The sequence below is a fragment of the Alosa pseudoharengus genome, unplaced genomic scaffold (genome assembly GCF_046254945.1).
Source record: "Alosa pseudoharengus isolate Yale_2024_CS ecotype anadromous, Long Island Sound unplaced genomic scaffold, YU_APseudo_1.1 YU_APseudo_1.1_scf_1, whole genome shotgun sequence".
NCBI classification, from domain to species: domain Eukaryota; kingdom Metazoa; phylum Chordata; class Actinopteri; order Clupeiformes; family Clupeidae; genus Alosa; species Alosa pseudoharengus.
The window spans coordinates 38,451,068-38,471,480 of record NW_027468564.1 but is presented as its reverse complement, the minus strand read 5'-3'; the positions used below and the strand labels follow the sequence as shown (position 1 = coordinate 38,471,480).

Genomic DNA, 20,413 nt, shown 5'->3' with positions numbered 1-20,413 from the left:
ACCCGCCGGGTAGCTGTACAGCGTTAAGACGCGACATCCACAAGGTAAAGGTTTATTGTGTTACCAGGAGAACCGGTGTGTTAGAACCAATAGCCTGGAACACAACGCAATGCAAAATGAGTCTGTGTTGCCCTGATGTAATGCATGTTCTTGTTAATTGTTAAACCTTAATAATGGAAACATATCTAATGAATATGCTGTGTGTAACAACTGATGTAGGATTGTGAAGACTGATGCAAGGGCTGCTTTTCTACTGTCATTTCATGTGGTTTCCGGGTCACCTTGAGGTAAAAGAAGAAGAAAAGAATGTTTGGGATGAAATGTTTGTTATGCTATGTGACGTGATGTTATCTGTGCCTATGTCTATCAAGCACTAATGTTAATGCTTTTGTGTCTGCAGGCAGATTGCTCCTGCTGCTTTGCCTTGCCTAAATTAAGTGTACAGTTGCCTTTCCTTATATTTTCTTTTCTTTCTTTTGTTTGGCTATTTTGCCGTGACCTCCGTCTAATGCCCCCCCCCTACTGATGTATTGGCTGTTCCAGTAGTGTGCATTGCCCGGTTAAGATTTTGCCCAGCTGTATACTGTATTTAACTGGTTAGTAATAACAACCTCCTAATCCTTGTCCCCTTTTCAGAGTACTAGAGCAGCTGCTCATAAGAGGTTCCTGGATCCGCCTTTGCGCACTGCACCGCGTATTGTAGTGGTAACCTGCACCTCACAATATTGATTGAATCACTTGCTTGTAGTGGTTGTGCCTATGTGTGTGCGTGTGTGTGTGTATGCATTTGACTGTAGGCACCAGAGTCCAGAGCACGGTTGGTGAACTTCACGCTTATCCCGGACAGGTAACCTACCTTGACAGCGAATCAGTATTGTCCTGTACATTGTTAATGATATTGTCCCTGGTAACAGCCAATACCAGTCGTAGTCTTCCCCTTTAGGCCCGTCCGTACCGTTCGCACCTATGGTGCCTCTGTCATAACGGTTGGCTCTTTTAATTGCATCATAGCCTAATAAAGTACTGTTATTTTTATACTGAAAGCACGTCTCTGTCTAGTTCATCTTTGGTGTATTCCATGAACCTGCTTGTCTGAGATCAGGTATTCAGCAGTTAATGTGCAAATTATATCTTGGTGTGAGAGGCACCAGGTGGCATAGTCAAGAACCTTTAAGCCTAGATCTGGTCAAAGTTTCACAAGGTCACAAAGTGGCGTAGTCGGCAGGATTATTACACACAGAGACGTGTCTTTTATTCTTTGGGCTATTTGTTTTTTTTCTGTTCATGTACACTTTTTGATTTAAAAGGCATAGTAATAGTTTAAGGGCAAAGCAGCAGTGGGCACGGCGTGGGACCTGAAGGAGCAGTTGGAGGGCCACTGACTACCCCACCGCCTCTCCAGTAACGTGGGCATTGTTCTGTTGCAGCAATGGAGGAAGTGGAACAGCTGAGAGAACAGATTCGTCAGCTGCAGGCAGACAACGACCACCTGCAACAGCAACGGCAACCACAGCCGCCTCAGCCAGACTATTCTGCTAACCCTACTAACCCTGTTTCTCATGAACGACTGGTTTATCTTCCTAGGGAACGGAAGTGTCCTGTATTTCGGGGTAGGGTGGGTATTGGCATTGTTGAGTGGGTGGAAGAGGTGGAAGTTTGTGCACGTACTAGACATTTGGGCGCACTTGACAAAGCTTACTTTATGTTTGATCATCTGGATGGGGAGGCTAAAGATGAAATCCGTTATAGGCCAAGAGCTGATCGGGAAAACCCAGAAAAGATTGCAGATATTCTGAAAGAACTTTATGGATGCTCCTAGTCTTATGTTGCTTTGCAAGAAAGTTTTTTTTCTCTAAAACAATTGAACGGTGAATCTTTACAAGAATATTCGCATGCTCTTTTTTCTCTGATGGATAAAGTTAAACAGGTCTCCCCTGACTCAGTGCCCCAGTCTGACATGCTGCTCCGTGACCAGTTTACAGAGCATGTCATTGACTCTGACTTCCGCAGGGAGTTGAAGAGACTTGTCCGTCAGACCGCAGGGATGTCCATGCTGGAAGTGCGTGCTGCCGCCATCCGGTGGGAGCGGGAGGGCAGGCCCAGTGACTTCAATAGAGGTAGGAGCCATTCAGTTCCCTCCCTTTGCGCTATGCAATACTCCAAAACTCAGCTAGGCAGAGCCTCACCACCTGTCAGTATGGCAAGTTCAGAAATGGCCGAGCTGCGGTCCATGTTGTTGAAGCAACAAGAACAGATCAACCACTTAACTAATGCCTTAACTACTTTACAAGGAGCAGCCCGCCCAGCCTACTCCAGTCGCCCCTCTCCAGTTAGTCGCCCGTCCACAGTCATTTGTAAGCGTTGCCTAAAGCCTGGTCATTATGCACGAGAGTGTGATAATGAGAGAGTGGTGGCTCCTAGTCACATCCCCCAGGCCCAAGCTCAGGCTAATGTTGTCTCAGTTTCTCAGCCGGAAAACTAGCTCCCTTCAGCGTGCAGAGCCACACGCTGAGAGGGGACTTTAGCGGCTCTCAGAATCAGGACACTCTTAGCCACCCTGTAACCTCCCTTGTCGCTCAGTGCCCGAAGGTAGCTGTGAGAGTAGGGGGAGTAGTTGTCAATTGTCTTTTAGACACAGGGTCTATGGTATCTACCCTGGTAGAGAGTTTCTTTGCGCAACACTTCAAGGATAAACTTCAACAGTGTAATTGGTTGCAGCTTCGGGCCGCAAATGGTCTAGACATACCCTATACCGGGTATGCGGAGCTGACGGTTGAAGTGCTGGGGAAGGTAATCCCCCAACGAGGTTGGCTAGTGGTTAAAGATCCCCCAGGTCAACTCGCCCCTCCACTTGTTCCAGGTGTGCTTGGAATGAATGTTATTCGCGAATGCTATGCGGAACTATTTGGCCAACATGGTTCGTCTTTGTTCGATCTCCCACCGGTAGTTCATGCCTCACTCCCATGGCGGCAGGCCTTGCAGCATTGTCATCGGATCCAGCTCAGCTCTCCTCCATCTGAAACTGGTGTAGCTAAAATTAGAGGTAGAAGACCCATTCATATACCTGGAGGCACGGTAAAATTGGTGGCAGCCACCTGCTCTCCTCACTTTTGTAATGCTCCTGCTGTCCTGTTGGAACCGGCTAGCGGCTCCTTACCTAGTGGTCTCCTGGTTTCACCTGCGCTAGTTCGCGTAGAACAAGGAACAGCTTTCATCCCCGTAGTCAACGTGGGGTTTACACGTGTTACATTATACCCCCGCCATTCGCTAGGGTTGCTTGTTCATGCCACTGTTGAGGGCCTCCCTGTGGGGATTTCTGAAGACCCACCAGAAATAGAGGCTGTTGTGGCTAGCATGCAGGCTTCTGATGGGGAAGCCAGGCCTAAGTCAGTGAGGGAGCAGATTCAGTCCCTTGATTTGTCAGCGCTATTGGAGGTTGAGCAAGAACAGGTAAGGGCATTCCTGTTAAAACACGAGTCGGTGTTCTCTGCTTTTGAAGGTGACCTGGGCTGTACTAATCTTATCTCCCATGATATTCCTCTGCTGGACGACAAACCAGTCAGGCAACGGTACAGGCGTCTCCCCCCTTCTGATTATGATGCAGTTAAGGCCCACCTGCGACAGTTACTAGACCGCCAGGTCATACGAGAAAGTAGTAGCCCCTATGCCTCTCCCATTGTGATCGTACGGAAGAAATGTGGCGGCCTGCGTATGTGTGTTGATTACAGGCAGCTCAACAGCAGGACCAGGAAAGATGCCTTCCCTCTCCCCCGCATCGAGGAGTCCTTGGATGCACTATCAGGGGCTCAGTGGTTCTCCACGCTGGACCTGGCTAGCGGGTATAACCAGGTACCTGTAACCGAACAAGACCGTTCAAAGACGGCCTTCTGCACACCTTTTGGGTTATTCGAATTTAACCGCATGGCCTTTGGACTTTGTAACGCTCCAGGCACTTTCCAACGGCTAATGGAGAGAATGTTTGGAGCACAACATTGTCAGTCCCTGTTGCTGTATCTGAACGATATAATTGTTTTTTCTTCCAGTGTAGAAGAACATATACATCGTCTGGATCTAGTGTTGAGCCGTCTACAGAAGGAGGGACTAAAAGCCAAGCTGGAGAAATGCTGCTTTTTCCAGAAGGAAGTCCAGTATCTGGGCCACCTTGTATCCCGCGAAGGTGTATCCACTGACCCGGCCAAGGTGTCCGCAGTGGCTAAGTGGCCCCGTCCCACCACCGTGTCCGACCTGAGGTCTTTCCTTGGTTTCGCAGGATATTACAGGCGATTTGTTGAGGGCTTTTCCAAGCTGGCAGCGCCTTTAAACCGGCTGGTGGCAGAGCTGGCCGGCACCAAGACCCGGAAGGGCCGAGGGCCACGGCTTGAGGGGGCGTGGACCGATGCCGCTGAGACCAGCTTCCAGACATTGAAGCAGAGGTTAGTGAGTGCCCCCACTTTGGCATTCGCTGATTTTAACCTACCATTTATCCTGGAGGTGGATGCCAGCCACATCGGTCTCGGAGCAGTGCTATCGCAGGAGCAGCGAGGAAAGATCCGGCTAATCGCTTACGCTAGTCGTAGTCTCAGTCCAGCGGAAAAGAACTACAGCTCGATGAAGCTGGAGTTCCTTGGAATGAAGTGGGCCATGACCGACAAGTTTCGGGAATATCTGTGGGGCCAACAATGCACCGTTTGGACGGACAATAATCCCCTAAGCCATCTGGGGACTGCCAAGCTGGGAGCGACTGAACAGCGGTGGGAGGCTGAGCTTGCTGCTTTCAATTATACCATCCGGTATAGGCCTGGTCGTACTAACAGGAATGCAGACGCTCTCTCCCGACAGCTCCGCCTTAATGTGGCCTTCCAGAATGCCAGGGAGCGTTTGCAAGCTGCTGCCTCCAAGAGAAAAGAACGGCATGACCAGAAAATCTGGAGTGAGCCATTGGCAGAAGGACAGCATTTCTACATCAGAGACCATACAACGAGAGGCCGTTCGAAGATCCAAGATGCCTGGGGCGCCACGGTCCATCAGGTCATCCGTGCACCTCCACCTGGTGGGGTGGTATATAGGCCTGTCACGATAACAAATTTTACTGGACGATAAATTGTCTCAGAAATTATTGCGATAAGCGATAATATTGTCGTTCTGAGAATTTTCCTCGGGAAGAGGAAGACGGCCCACTTGTTGTGTTTTTTTTTCCCCAACTGGGAAAACTGCAGCGGATGATTGTATTTTAGATGCATATGCATGTTTGTTGTGTTGCCGCTTTTAATTGCGACTGTTTTCCAACAAATGCGACAAACCGACTCGCACACGTGCAGTGGTTCACCACGGGCATTCGCTTTAAATCCGAAATGCTCCCACATTGCAGCTGTCGCGTTAGGCTTAGAAACCTATTCCATCTTTTTTGTCTCGAACTCGCAACTAGCTTTCTCTCTGCCTAGTGCCTACCGGATCCTTCTCACGCGGCTCTTTAGCTGCACTCTGTGGTAGGCTACGCCAGTAGTCCCGCCTCCCCACACACCATGCGACTGATAAGTGACTGACATGAGGGTTCACTCATCGTTACTCTAAGGACCCGAGAGAGAGACGAGGAAAACAAACAAGCATGCAAATGGCATTTATCTCGGCCAGAAAAATTATCGAGCTAATTTTAATTATCATGCGATTAATTGATTTATTGAATATCGCGACAGGCCTAGTGGTATACTCCGTGGCCCCAACACAGGATTTAAGCAAAGTACGTCAAGTACATCGAACCATGCTCAAGCCTGCCCACATGGACCAGGGCCCACAAACACCAGACAGGCCTGTGGAACTGCAGGTGAACACAAGCCAGCCAGCAGATGGTGACACCCCTGGCCAATGGGTCCTTGTCCGATCCCGGGAAGATGTTCCGCCCACCCAACTTGCTACAACTTCGCCTGAGGGTGCCCCCTTGCTGGCTTTGCCTGACTCCCCCATCCCTGCTCCCGTCATAGACGAGATACCAGCCAGCGCAGTGGCTCCTCGGAGGACAGCTCGGACCAATGCAGGACGACACGCCAACCCACATCACCTTCCAGTGCCAATGGTGAGCAGGGCAAATAGGGCTACTAACTCTCAAGTACTTGGGTCTAGCAATAAAGTGACAACGGTTTTCCGTCCTTGGTACTAGGTTACCTCTTTGCATTTTTTTTCTAGTTTTCTTTTCTTGTTTTTCTTGGAAGGGGGGTCTATGGTTTATTGAGCTTATCGGCTGGACGCCGATAACAAATGGGGGGGGTAGAGTGTAACCGGCAGAAGGATAACAGTCTGCGTGAAGTTTTTCCCTCCGCAGCTACGGTAGCCCCCTGACGTCATGGTGCCCAGCTAGCTGCTGAGTGGCTAACAATTCATTGGCGGCTAGGCCAGTTTCTATAAAATAGTTTTAGCGTCGGGCTAAGAGAGATTCCCTGGCGTCCAGGTAAAACTACAGCCTTGTACTGTTTGGATACGCGTTCCCCTGTGCAACCAAGGTATGTGAAAACGTTTATATAATGTAGCAAGCTAAGAATCTAGTTATGTTTATCTAACACTGGGCTATTGGGAAATAGGTGTCGGACTGATTGCCAGACGCTTCCGGGTAGTCGTGCTGTGTACTACCGAGGGTCTTGGGCAAGGCACCCGCCGGGTAGCTGTACAGCGTTAAGACGCGACATCCACAAGGTAAAGGTTTATTGTGTTACCAGGAGAACCGGTGTGTTAGAACCAATAGCCTGGCACACAACGCAATGCAAAATGAGTGTGTTGCCCTGATGTAATGCATGTTCTTGTTAATTGTTAAACCTTAATAATGGAAACATATCTAATGAATATGCTGTGTGTAACAACTGATGTAGGATTGTGAAGACTGATGCAAGGGCTGCTTTTCTACTGTCATTTCATGTGGTTTCCGGGTCACCTTGAGGTAAAAGAAGAAGAAAAGAATGTTTGGGATGAAATGTTTGTGACGTGATGTTATCTGTGCCTATGTCTATCAAGCACTAATGTTAATGCTTTTGTGTCTGCAGGCAGATTGCTCCTGCTGCTTTGCCTTGCCTAAATTAAGTGTACAGTTGCCTTTCCTTATATTTTCTTTTCTTTCTTTTGTTTGGCTATTTTGCCGTGACCTCCGTCTAGTGCCCCCCCCTCCGACTGATGTATTGGCTGTTCCAGTAGTGTGCATTGCCCGGTTAAGATTTTGCCCAGCTGTATACTGTATTTAACTGGTTAGTAATAACAACCTCCTCATCCTTGTCCCCTTTTCAGAGTACTAGAGCAGCTGCTCATAAGAGGTTCCTGGATCCGCCTTTGCACACTGCACCGCGTATTGTAGTGGTAACCTGCACCTCACAATATTGATTGAATCACTTGCTTGTAGTGGTTGTGCCTATGTGTGTGCGTGTGTGTGTGTATGCATTTGACTGTAGGCACCAGAGTCCAGAGCACGGTTGGTGAACTTCACGCTTATCCCGGACAGGTAACCTACCTTGACAGCGAATCAGTATTGTCCTGTACATTGTTAATGATATTGTCCCTGGTAACAGCCAATACCAGTCGTGGTCTTCCCCTTTAGGCCCGTCCGTACCGTTCGCACCTATGGTGCCTCTGTCATAACGGTTGGCTCTTTTAATTGCATCATAGCCTAATAAAGTACTGTTATTTTTATACTGAAAGCACGTCTCTGTCTAGTTCATCTTTGGTGTATTCCATGAACCTGCTTGTCTGAGATCAGGTATTCAGCAGTTAATGTGCAAATTATATCTTGGTGTGAGAGGCACCAGGTGGCGTAGTCAAGAACCTTTAAGCCTAGATCTGGTCAAAGTTTCACAAGGTCACACTTGCGCACACCCAACCAGCCTATCTCTCTTCCTTTGTCACGTGAACTCCAAGGGAACGCCAAATGCGCAGCACCATAGCAGTTCAGTAAGCGTCTTCAGATAGCAGGCATGGTCGCTGACAGGCTGCTTCTCCCGTGCCCCATCAGCCAGGTAACATACAGATCAAGCAAAATCTTACAGTTTTCCCTCTAAGTCCAACATGTAATAATTTTGTTGTGCAGTAAAATGTCTCATTCAGCACCAAACAAGAATTTTTGCCGACTGGGCACCTGATAAACTAGTTAGATGAAGCTAGATAAAGTTTTACGCTGTAGCCCAAATCAATGACAGATAACGTGACGACCACGATAATTTCGGTAGATTTTGCAAATTTATGTGTTAAGAAGAACGTTTTCTGTTGTATATGTTTTGTTAGGCAACATGTATTAACACATTCCTTTGTGACAGAAGAAACGGGAAGTTCCCCATTACCTGTGGAAAATGCCCATCTGCATTCATGTAATGACAACAGTCAGTAGCCCACTATAACTCCTTCTCGTACTGTTTGGTCTCTTTATTGTCTTACAGATCAAGAAAAATCGTACAGTTTGCCCTCTAAGCCCAACGTGTAATCATTTTGTTGTGCAGTAAAATGTCTCATACAGCATCAAACAACTAAGCATTTTTAGCCGACTGGTCACCTGATAAAGTTTTACGCTGTAGCCCAAGTCAATGACGGATAACGTGAGGACGACCACATAAGCTACAAATAATTTCGGTAGAGTTTGCAATTGCAAATCTATGTGTTAAGACAAACGTTTTCTGTTGTATAGGTTTTGTTAGGCAACATAAATTAACACATTTTGGTCTCTTTATTGTCTTAATTGTATATTGATTTACTAATTGCAGCACAAGTCAAATTTCATTCAACATGTGCGTGTCATTTTTCTTTTATAATTAAGTGTTCCACGTGCGCTAAAAAGTAAACCAGAATAAACAGCAGACCTTACCGAACACAAAGGTGTAATGCAATCCCCTGTACAATAAGCCGTTCCAGAGTAGGCCTAATCCGGTTTTGAAATGGTAGCAAATTTCTATATGGTCTCCAATTTTGGCTTTAAGTGTCTTAAAACTGAGCTGTGCTTAAATACACATGTGTAAATATTAAAATCAGAGGATATACAGCTCATGGCTAAGAGTTTGTCGATGTAGCCATAATGATTTGTTTTCACAAAATGCTAAGCATGCATGTAGGGCCTATTTAAGTGTCTTAAAAAAGTGTGCTTATATTGGTCAATGCATAATTTCATAACAGGCCAAATAGAAAATAAATGTTAAATGTTAAATATAGCCTAGACTAATATTAAAATATAGCCTAACCTAATATTAAAATCAGATGATGTAGGATAGTATAGAGTTAGATAAAGTTGGATGGCTCCAGAACTCACACCAGTGGATTGGGTCTTAAAGGAGCCACACCACTTTTATGACACTATAGCTGTTCTGTTGACCTTTAGATTTGTTGCTACTGGGCATGACGGGCAGGCCAATTATGAGTTCTGTCCAACATTGATGGTAGGTTTAGAAAAAAAGTCAGCACATTTTAATCATATTGCAATAATACCAATAACCGTGATCATTTTGGTCATGATTTTTCATCAAATGTTCATACTGTATCTCTTGTGGCTGGTAGACTTTGGAATCCACCAGCCACAATGGTAGGTGGAAAAAATATTTTAGGCTATTTCCATCCCTGATACATACAGTACGTACACTCATACACAAGCCTCAATCTGTCCATTTCTTTCCACAAAACTCGCCAGAAGTTCAAGGGGTTATTTTTCAAGGGGTTATTTTTCAATTTTTTCTACTGAGCTACTACCTTTTTCAGGTGGGCAGGGGGGCCCTTTTCATGTCTGGGCCCAGTGGCTCATAATCCTTCCATGCCACAGGGTTAAAACACTGGTCTTGTTTTCAAGTGCAATCAATAATTTAATTGTACATTTTGAAGAAACTTAAATCAGGGATTATACTGTACATAGCAATAAAGTCAGGGGAAAGACATTTTTAAAATTAGGTTTAGGGAAAAATTTAACGCACACACACTATGACTTCACAAAATCTCACTCCAGCCAAACACCCAAAGTTGGCAACCCTGTATATTGTTGCAAACTAAACTGAAATAACACGTTCAGCAACTTTGTGGTCTATTAGTCCTAGCATAACTATGTTAGGTTAGGTTGTCAACTGTCTCTGGGTCTAGAAACTAGAGATCAAGTGAGCTGGTGACAGATCACGAACAAAGTTATTTCTCTCTAGAACCTATTTAAATTTCGTTGGAAAATACAATGTCAATGTCGGACTGTTAGGAAGATATGACTTGTAGAAAATGGGCTCGTAACTTACATTGCTGAATGTAGGGAAATTCTACAGATGAATCCAAGCTAATGTTTTTCTATGCATCCAGACGCCAAAGACTGAGCTGTATTCGCATATTATGTCCCTTGCTGGCCACCAGTATTTTAACATGGCGCACGTACACGGCTAGTCGCCCCTGTGCTATGTAGATTTAAATGTGGATTTCTAAGCCAATAGGTATGCTTCGAATTGGTGGTGGTGGTAATTAAACATGAATGAGGCCACATTTATGAATGGTAAATGTTGATTTTGTTAACAAACAACTGAAAACGTTACACAGGGGTGCTTTAATACAATATTAGTTAATATATTTGCTAAAACATTAACATACAGATTTTATGCAAACAACAAATATTTAATTGATACTGAAAAAACTATTAACTTGTGCCAAATAGAAATGTTAGTAACAATTAACAAATATTAACAAAGGGTTAGGTAATTACTAGTTTGCTATTTATTATGGCACCTTATTATGGAGTGTTACCGGATTCCCTCACGAACGTCTTAAAGTGACAGGCACTCAATTAGACCTTTATTGAATGCTCTGACTAAGAATGCATTACTTTGCACTTGTATAATCTTTTATTTTGGAATTTTAATAGCAATAAACATATATTGCAATGTTAAGGAATTCATGTTTTTTTTCATTCAGTAAATCAACATGTATAAGTTGCTACTAGTCAATTAATGGGGAGATAATCGATAATCGAATCGAATCGAAATCGAATCGGACTGAAAAAATGAATCGTTAGATTAATCGATGCATCGAAAAAATAATCGCTAGATTAATCGTTTAAAAAATAATTGTTTATCCCAGCCCTAATGTGAATACATTGAGCCAATCATGTGCTGTGTTGTGAAGACATCGTGCCAATCGTGTTGTGATCTCGCCGCTGGAGCAAGATTGGTGCCGTGAAGCCTTGCGCATGCACATTTCTGCCGAAATGGATGCCCGATGAGTGCCCAAAAAGCATTGCAATATGGCCGCCGAGTGGAGGGACTTGCCTAAAAGGACTTTGACAGTACTTCCCAATCTCAAATGCTGTGGCCGGGACTATGTTCGGCTGGCTTGCATAGGTTTTTGGCACTGTTTCAAGTTTGCCATTGGAAACATAGCAGCTTTTAAAAAATGAACTTAAAATTGTGCAGTCCTCAAACTATGAGTTCTGAATAGAAATCCTATTCATTGATAAATATGTCAAACCTTATTTAAGACTTATTTACTAATGTGTTGTGTTAGTGACTACAATTGTCATACTGTATGGAGTGAAATGAAAGTTATTGCATGTAACATTATAATGGGGTATCATTTTATTATGTGAGTAAATTTATCATAATCCTCTATCATTACTTTATCAAGATCTGGCATTTCCTTGTGCAAATATATTAAATTTTACAGTATTTTCCTTCATTCAGTACACAAAGTAAGGCATCTGTCTGCAACTTCATATGAGTTTTGACATACATTGATAAAAGAAAGAAAATGCATGTAACTTTTGCTAACCCTATTCCCATCCTTTTTCCCATTGAGATTTTTATGATTTTAGACCCAAAAACCTTTTTTTATTTTCAGTGCCCGTTCAAACATGCTATTCCTGCAGCCCAATTACATGCCTGCAGGTAGGCCTGCTTTAAAAATAGGATAGGGAAAAACATAATTCCAGGTAAGCATTCAATAATGAATAGGCCTACAGATAATATAATAATATAATAAATGTGAAGTGAGCAGAATTTAAGCATGGCTGTATGTGACATTTTTTACAAATCAAAATGACATAATCCTAACAGCTGTTTTGAGTCAAGGCTATGCTTAGCCTATTGAATAACTTGATGATGGAGAAAACAAACCATTTTGTGGAATGATGCATCATATGAAATTTGCAACGGTTTGACTCAAAAACAGTCTCTGGTGGCCTATAAGTGACATCACACTCTGTCTGCCACTCGTTGCTTGTCGCTGGTTATGCTTTGCATGTGTGGCATTCTGAGACGTTCTTTAATTAGGGACCATCATCACTCGTTTCAATTTAGGACCTTGCAGTTGGAACTGTCGTTTGCTTATTCAAAGTCTAAAGACAGTCCAAAGTAGCCTGAGCTATTCATATAAGTGACATCACACTCTGTCCGCCACTCGTTGCTTGTCGCTGGTTATGCTTTGCATGTGTGGCATTCTGAGACGTTCTTTAATTCGGGACCATTATCGCTCGTTTCAATTTAAGACCTTGCAGTTGGAATTGTCGTTTGCTTATTCAAAGTCTAAAGACACTCTAAAGTAGCCTGGGCTATTCACAGGGATGGATTACTGCACGGGCCTACTGGGCCCAGGCCCAGGGGCTCAAGGGGTCAGGGGGCCCTGAAGCCCAAGCCATTGCATGGAATCATTGCCTCAATATCAACACATCAGGATGTAGGCTATGAATCTGATTGAATTTAGGTATTGGCCATCCACAAAATGCACCAGAATACAGGAAATCCCACCCCTCCCTCCCCCCACACACATATACTGTATGCGACAATTAGTGGAGGGCCCTTAATAGATCTGGGCCCAGGGGCCCGAAAGTTCATAATCCGTCCGTGGCTATTCGAAGTGTCCGTTTATTGCACATCATTTTTTACGTCATTTTGAAGAGCCACTGCATACCTGTGTGTGTTGACATGTTGTTGCAAAATCTGCGGAGTTCACTTTATTGTTGAGGTCAGACATGTTAAGTTTTTACCCGTGTAACCTCTGCCAAAGCCCTGCTTCTATCCTCACTGGTAGCTTACAGTACAGTGGTGTGTGGGAGGGGGAGTGGCTAGCGGCGAAAGCCAATGTGCTTCTTTTACAGATTTAACGATTTGCATTTCTTATTCAAACCAAGTCAAATTTGACACTGCACTTACTCATGCCCATAGCAAGACACCTGCCAAGTTTGAAATCAGTCTGCGAGATATGCGTGCCACAGACACACAGACATCCGGACACACAGACGCTTCTTGCTTTATAGATAGATTATGTCACACCAAATGATGTGGCGTCTCGCCATATGATAAATCACACCAAATAACGATCTGTTAATGCAAAAATGTATATTATATGCATTTCACAAAGAACCAAAAACAGTTTAAGACAGGGAAATCACATATAGGTTCACTGTTAAAAATCACAACAGTGTAAAACACTGTCACCAGCCAGGCTTTGTAAGAATGACCCTTTGCCCTGAGACAGCCCCTGTAAAATGGAGATAAATGATTAAGCTTAATCTCGGGACCCTGTCATTAATTTACGGGAAGTTATGGGATCCATCTTCCTTTAACGGCTATAAGGAACATTTTCAAGACTGTATACCTTCATATTCTTCCTGGGAGTGGAGCTGGAACTTAACGCATAGGGCATGGTGACCAGCCACTGGGTCTGGACTGTCCTGCTGTTGGGCTTGTGGTTCACAGACAGCTTTCAAGACCTTCCAAGGCGTAAGTAGGCTAAGACTGAACAAAAGATTAACTTTATCAACTGACATATCTTGCCACAGCAATTCATTGTAAACCATGTTGTAAACTTGTTTGGTTAAAAATGTGTCAGCCAAATGTAATGTAATGTTTCATTCAAAATAGACTGTTTTATGTACTTTTACATATGGTTTGATAAATTGGACAGACGTGACGTTTCCTTTTTTACAGTGCATTGGCATTTAAATGACATAATCAAAATCAAAAGTATCCCACAGTTAGCGAAACCATACACTCAATGAGCAAAACATCAGCCAAGATTTGCACAACTATAAGCATATTATCAGCATCACCTTTTTGGCTAAATAGTACAGACATTGATTTACAAAACCCTAAACACATTTCTCACATTTAGACACAGAAAACTCAGATATTGTCTCCTCTTTGCAATTTCAAGGCACTACCTTCCAAAATACACAACACAAAACCAATTGTTTAAACGCATGGTGTGAATGTAAAGACACTGTGTTTAATTCTAATCTCAACAATCAGTCCTAAACACAGGTGAGCCATTGTCAACAACAGAGATAGAAAGCAATATAGCACAAAGTGGAAGAGGAGGAAGAGACACTTTTACAAAAAGTTTTTTAGGAAATTGAAAAATGAGTCAAAGGCTTAGAATTAGTGTCTGGTTTTGCAGATTTGGTATGGCGTTATGGTATAATGGGATTATAGTGGCATGTTTACTGTAAAAATGATGATATGCACATATCTTGTGTGTATGCAGTTGAAGAAAAATGGTAGTGCATTTCAAAATGTGGAGAGAAGAAAGTCCTCAATGTCTGGTCTGTCGTGTTTGGTCTGTATATCTTGTACTCTAAATTATCCTCTAATCCTACCTGAACAATATTTCTGAAACAAAGCAAAAATCACCCATATATTCTAGGAACTGTGTTGTGAAATGTGTTTTTGTATTGAATACATTAGTAGCAGATCGTACGATGGATGTGTGGTATAGTTTTGACTGAAGTGTTTCATTTTGCAAAATAGCAAAGGGATTCTGCTAATTGGGTGTAGTGTTGTGTTACAGTTTTGTCTTTAAAACACCATAACCCCACACCAGATCTGCAAAACCACACATTAATTCTCAGTGTTTGACTCAGTTTTCAATTTCCTAAAACACATTTTTCAAAACACCACACAAAATGTTCTACTTAACATGCACAAATCTAACAGGAAGTAACTTGATTTTTCAAACATAACCTATCAAAATGCCATACTTATTCACCACTTTTTAACTCTCAGTCCTCAATGTACACTCATTACTTTACTGAACACCATCCGATCATTGCCTTATAGGCCTTTGAATGATGCAATAGTTGTAGTAGGGCATGCATGATGTATCCAACATGTCATATTATGACATGTGAGGTGTTATAATCTGAGGTGAATGCTTGCTTTAAAGATGTGATTATGACATTTTGACATGTGTGTCATTTTGCTGGAGATTTGAGGCATTTTGCATTTTGTGTGAGCAATTCTGGGTTTTGTGTGTAGAGTTTTGAAAAATAGACACAAAGTTTTGAAAATGTGTTTAAACAGTTTTAAAAAACTGCAGAGGTGGAAAATAACAAATTACATTGACTTGTTGCTGTCTTGAGTAGCCTAGCTTTTTTGTGTATTTTCTATTTTCTAAGGACCGTAGTTTTTAAAATTGGTAATTTTACTTGATTATGTTTTGAATTGAGGTATTTTAATTTGCTATCAAAGAGTGGATTGTCCGCACACTTGCTCCCATCAGGAATTTTTTAATTGATTTTCACCCGTGTGTAACGTTTCGAGCTAAACGCTCTTCATCAGACTTGAATATCAGACAGACAGTCGCCATATTTAAACAAGTACAAAAGGTCACATGACCCATCAGAGTGATATATTTAGATAGATTTACAAAACACTTATATATACATATATACACAACGTCATAATATCTACAAACAACATGCACTTATAGAAAAACATTTATATACTATACTTTGTAAAAACAATTTTTTAAAATAAGTACAAGCTTCCACCCTATCAGAGTACTTGGCTGTGTATCAGGCCGCATTAGGCCGTCATAATAAGTAAACATGATATTGGCGTCTATTCAGTCTACAGGTTACTAATCATACATTTCTATAAAGGAGACTACATTCACATTTAGAAAATATAACCATATCCAAAGAGCACTTCACACCGTCGAGTCGAGACATATCACAAAATCAGTTACAGAAAAGGCCTAATACTGAAGTCTTCATTTAAACCTTTAGGTGCCATTGTATCCAGTGTGTAAATCCAGTACAGTTCACGTTTAAGAAGTAGAGTGTCAATATGCCCCCCCCCTCCGGGGACTCTTTAAAGATTCTATTCCGATGTATTTTAGAGAAGCCACATTATGTCTAGCCTCTTTGAAGTGAACTGCCACTGAACTTTTCATATCCTGATTACGAATTGCGGATCTGTGTTCTGTTATCCTGGTTTTGAGTGCTCTTGTGGTTTTACCCACATAGGCCAATCCACAGGGGCAAAACAGCATATATATTACATTTTTTGTTTGACACGAGATGATGCCCTTAATTTTATATTTTTCTCCTGTGTGGGGGTGATTGAATGTGTGTGTTTTGTATGTGAAGTTGCATTGTTGACAATTTCCACATTTATAGTTTCCCGATTTGACATTGCTGAGAAAGTGTGTAGGGGGAGGAGGTGGTAAGTCCGCCCTAACAAGCATGTTGCGGAGGTTTGGCTGTCTCTTATAGACAACACGTGGTGGTCCTTGAAAGATCTGTCTCAGTGTCGGGTCTGTATCCACAATATGCCAATGTTTTTTAATACTCCGTTCGATATCTTTGGCGATGGGAGAGAACTGGACGCAGCAAGTAATCCTAGGCACTTGATTCTGGGCTCTTTTCCTGCTCAGACTCTCAGATTGGGACATTTTATCAAATCTATTAGAGGCTTCTGTGATCCAGTGTTCTTTGTATCCCCTTGTTCTGAATCGATCTTTTAGTATGGTAGATTGGATCTGATAGTCCTCATCTGAACTACAAATTCTCCTGATTCTACTGAACTGTGATATGGGGAGGTTTTTCTTAAGAGACGTTGGGTGATATGACTCCCCATGAAGTAAAGAGTTTCTATCGGTGCTCTTACGATACAGATCAGTTTTTAGAGTATTTCCTTCCCTTATTACTAAGATGTCCAAAAAGTTCATTTTTGACTCATCCACAGACATGGTGAAATTTAGATGTTGATTACTTTCACACATGTATTTATGAAATTCTTTTAGTTGGGTCTCATCCCCTTCCCATATGAAAAAAATATCGTCCAGGTACCGTTTCCAATAAGATATGTTCTGTATGTAGGGGTTCTTTTGTGTGTCGAAGATCACCTCTGATTCGAACAGTCCCACGTAGAGAGATGCAAAGCTAGGGGACATTTTAGATCCCATCGCCACACCAGAGATCTGGAGATAGAAATCAGTGCCAAATAAGAAATAGTTACATGTTAGGACACACTCAATCAGATCAAGAAGGCATTCAGTTTTTGGGCTATTGAAAGACCTTTTTTCCAAGAAAGATTTTGTAGCCTGTAAACCACCCTGGAAGGGGACATTTGTGTACAAAGACTCAATGTCCATTGTTACCAGGAATTGTTGGGAATTTTTCAATTTTACAGACTGGATCATTTTGATAAAGTCCATGAAATCTTTCACATATGAAGGGAGCGAGACGACCAAAGATTGTAAAGTATGGTCTACAAATGATGAGATTTTTTCAGTCAGGGAGCCAATAGCCGCAACAATGGGGCGTCCAGGTGGTGTATCTGTAAATACTTTATGGATTTTAAGGAGAGTGTAGAAGACTGGAGTAATAGGGTAATCCTTCATGTATGCATGTTCATGTTTGTTTATATGTCCCATCTCCATTTGTTGGTTTAATTTCTCATGCAGCTGGTTCCTGAATTTCAAGGTAGGGTCAGATTCCAATTTCCTATAAAATTTGAAGTTTTTCAGCTGGTTCTGTATTTCACTCACGTAACAATCACGGTTTAAGATCACAATAGCCCCGCCTTTATCTGCACTTTGAATAATCAAATCTTTATCCTCTTGTAACGTCCTCAATTCTTGCCTTTGAATTCTAGTTAAGCTATTTCTAACTTTATAATCTGTTTTATTGCGTGTTGCAGTCGTTAAGTCATGTTCAACCAATCTGCAAAATGTATCCAGAGAAGGGTTTCTATGTTTTGGAGGTATAAAGTAGGATTTACCTCTGAATCGAGTCCTTGATTGCATTGACGTGTGTTCAGGTTCATCTTGGGATGATTGTGAGGATCCCGTAGTACCAACAGATGATGTAGGCTGTAGCATTGACGTCGCTATATCCACCTCCACCTGGAGGGCGGTAACATCGTTAGAACCAGTAGGCCTACTAGAGCCAGCGTTGTCATAGGTTAAAGTAGGCCTAGATGTGTTGCCATTAAAGAATTCCTTAAGCCTCAGGTTACGAAAGAATCGTTGTATGTCTATGTAGGTGTTAAAGTCATTGCATTGAGTTGTCGGAACAAAAGACAGGCCTTTTGAAAGGACTGAACTACAAGTATCTGAAATGGGCTTACCCGATAAGTTGATCACGTTCAACTCCTGTGTAGGCTCCGAGTTGAGGAAACCTCCACACAACTCTCTACGGTGAGAGCACGAGTCGTTGATGTGAAGAAGGAACTCAGGGAAAACATAACAGAGAAGGAGAAGTATGAAAAATTGTTGGAAGACTGCGAACAACATAAAAAGGCACTGGAGGATGAACTAAGAGTGTCAAAGAGAAAGAAATTTGCAAGAGACAGGGCGGACTACGAGGGGGGCGCTGTATACAGATGGCGACTGCCAACAAGGGAAGGTCAATCCCAAGGTGGATACGGATACAGACGTGGACACACAAGAAACTGGCACTCCTTCTCATCCCGTGACTCAGAATCTAGCGCAAATGCGGATGATGCACATGTTCCTTTTTTAGGACAGAAACAGGGCAAGCTGAAAGGAAGACCCCCGAAACAAAATTACAAAGAAAACACGGCAAAAAGAAATGTCGACGCGGCAAAAGACCCTCGAAGAAATCGATATGCAACTCGGAGCCTACACAGATTTTTTCTCACTGTTGGGCATGATTATGATAGGCTATGCTAGGTGGTGTGGACAAGATACTGTAGATAGTCAAGTTAATCAAAAATGCAAATTTAGGGCAAATATGACATTTAGGCACCACCATCATACAGTTCCTATTTTTTTTTCTAAAAGTAATCTTTCATGACAGGAATGGTAGAATTTTTGACTTTACCACAAGGAGCTGAAATATTTCTTGAGTCTCCATCATGTCCGGATTGTGTCTCATTCCTGGAGCTGAGCTATACTGTTGGAGATGCATCAGCTTTAGTGTTCACAAAGAAACCTCTGGATGCAGAAGCTCTCAAAGATGTGAGTGTCTTTAAATTTCTTTCTTTAAATGTCTTTCAATTTCAAATGCAATGTCTTCTGTGATACAAGTCTACAGTATGAGCTTAGCAAATAATAAACAATAAACACTGGATTTATATGATCTATTATGTCATTATGCTGTGATGACCTTGATTTATTCAAAGCCAAACCCAAAGCCAAATGGACCTTTCTCTTCTCTATCATACTCCATCACATGTAAGAAAAATGGGGTAAGTTCTATTAATAATAGCCTTTTTTTTAACAAACATCAGTGTTTAATGGAACACACACACACACACACACACACACACACACAGATACGTTCCGAAAGTGAATGTAAACGGGCCCATACAATATGTGGTTTGCCTATATCCAGCCTCCTACTTTGATCATAACCAAAGTTTGGTTTATACATTCGGAGGAGAAGTGCCTTAAAAGCTACAGAAGTCTTCAAGGTCGGATGATTGTTTCTAAAAAACTGTGTTTGTATTTAAATTTGTGGGATTAGTTTTAAGTATATATTTTATACTTAAGGTATATATAATAGAGACTGGAAGTGAGTGGGAGAGAGAGGTGGGTTGGGATCAGGACGTGACCGCAGACCAGAATCAAACCTGGGTCCTCAAGGGCACTGAGACTTACATGCTACTTGCTCCCCTTAGTGCAGGGTTTTGTACAGATTCAGTTTCAGAAAACATGTCAAGACTAAAAAAAATAACAGTTCTTGTATACAGTAATGTTGCAAACCACCTAAAATAATTTTCACTACTATTGTGATTATTGCAGCTCTTATTTTGTTTATATAGGTCAGAAACAACAGAACACTTGCACTAGATGACATCAATGACAATGCACCAGTGTTTGAGAAAGACAAGTACACAAAGAGTGTATCAGAGGTAAGAAAGCTAAGAATGAGGCTTTAAATTTGTATTCAAATAATTTGATTTCAGTTGTGGAAACACAATCAGTTATCTCAAGAACAGAGCATCTTGTTTGATCATAACCTCACTGCAACTTACTCTGTCACCAGGCAAAGCCAGTTGGCAGCTGGGTGATTGAAGTCCAAGCATTTGATTCAGATGTCTCCCCCCTCTATAGCAGTTTTACATACAGTATCAAGGTATGTTTGGGTTCCACATCAATTCGTCATTATTGTTTGTTTTGTTTAGGTTTGGCTTTACCAAACATATTTTTGTGTTTGTTTGTTCCAACACTTAAATCCTGACACATATTTTACTAT

General features: G+C 42.2%; 1 long non-coding RNA gene across 1 annotated transcript; it reads left to right on the top strand.

Annotated features, from left to right (window-relative positions):
* The first annotated feature begins 325 nt into the window (after nt 1-325).
* LOC143137594 (uncharacterized) lies at nt 326-7,531 on the top strand. Its single transcript, XR_012990036.1, has 3 exons — nt 326-439; nt 637-847; nt 7,267-7,531. It is a non-coding gene; the product is annotated as an uncharacterized LOC143137594 (long non-coding RNA).
* The last annotated feature ends 12,882 nt before the right edge of the window (nt 7,532-20,413 follow it).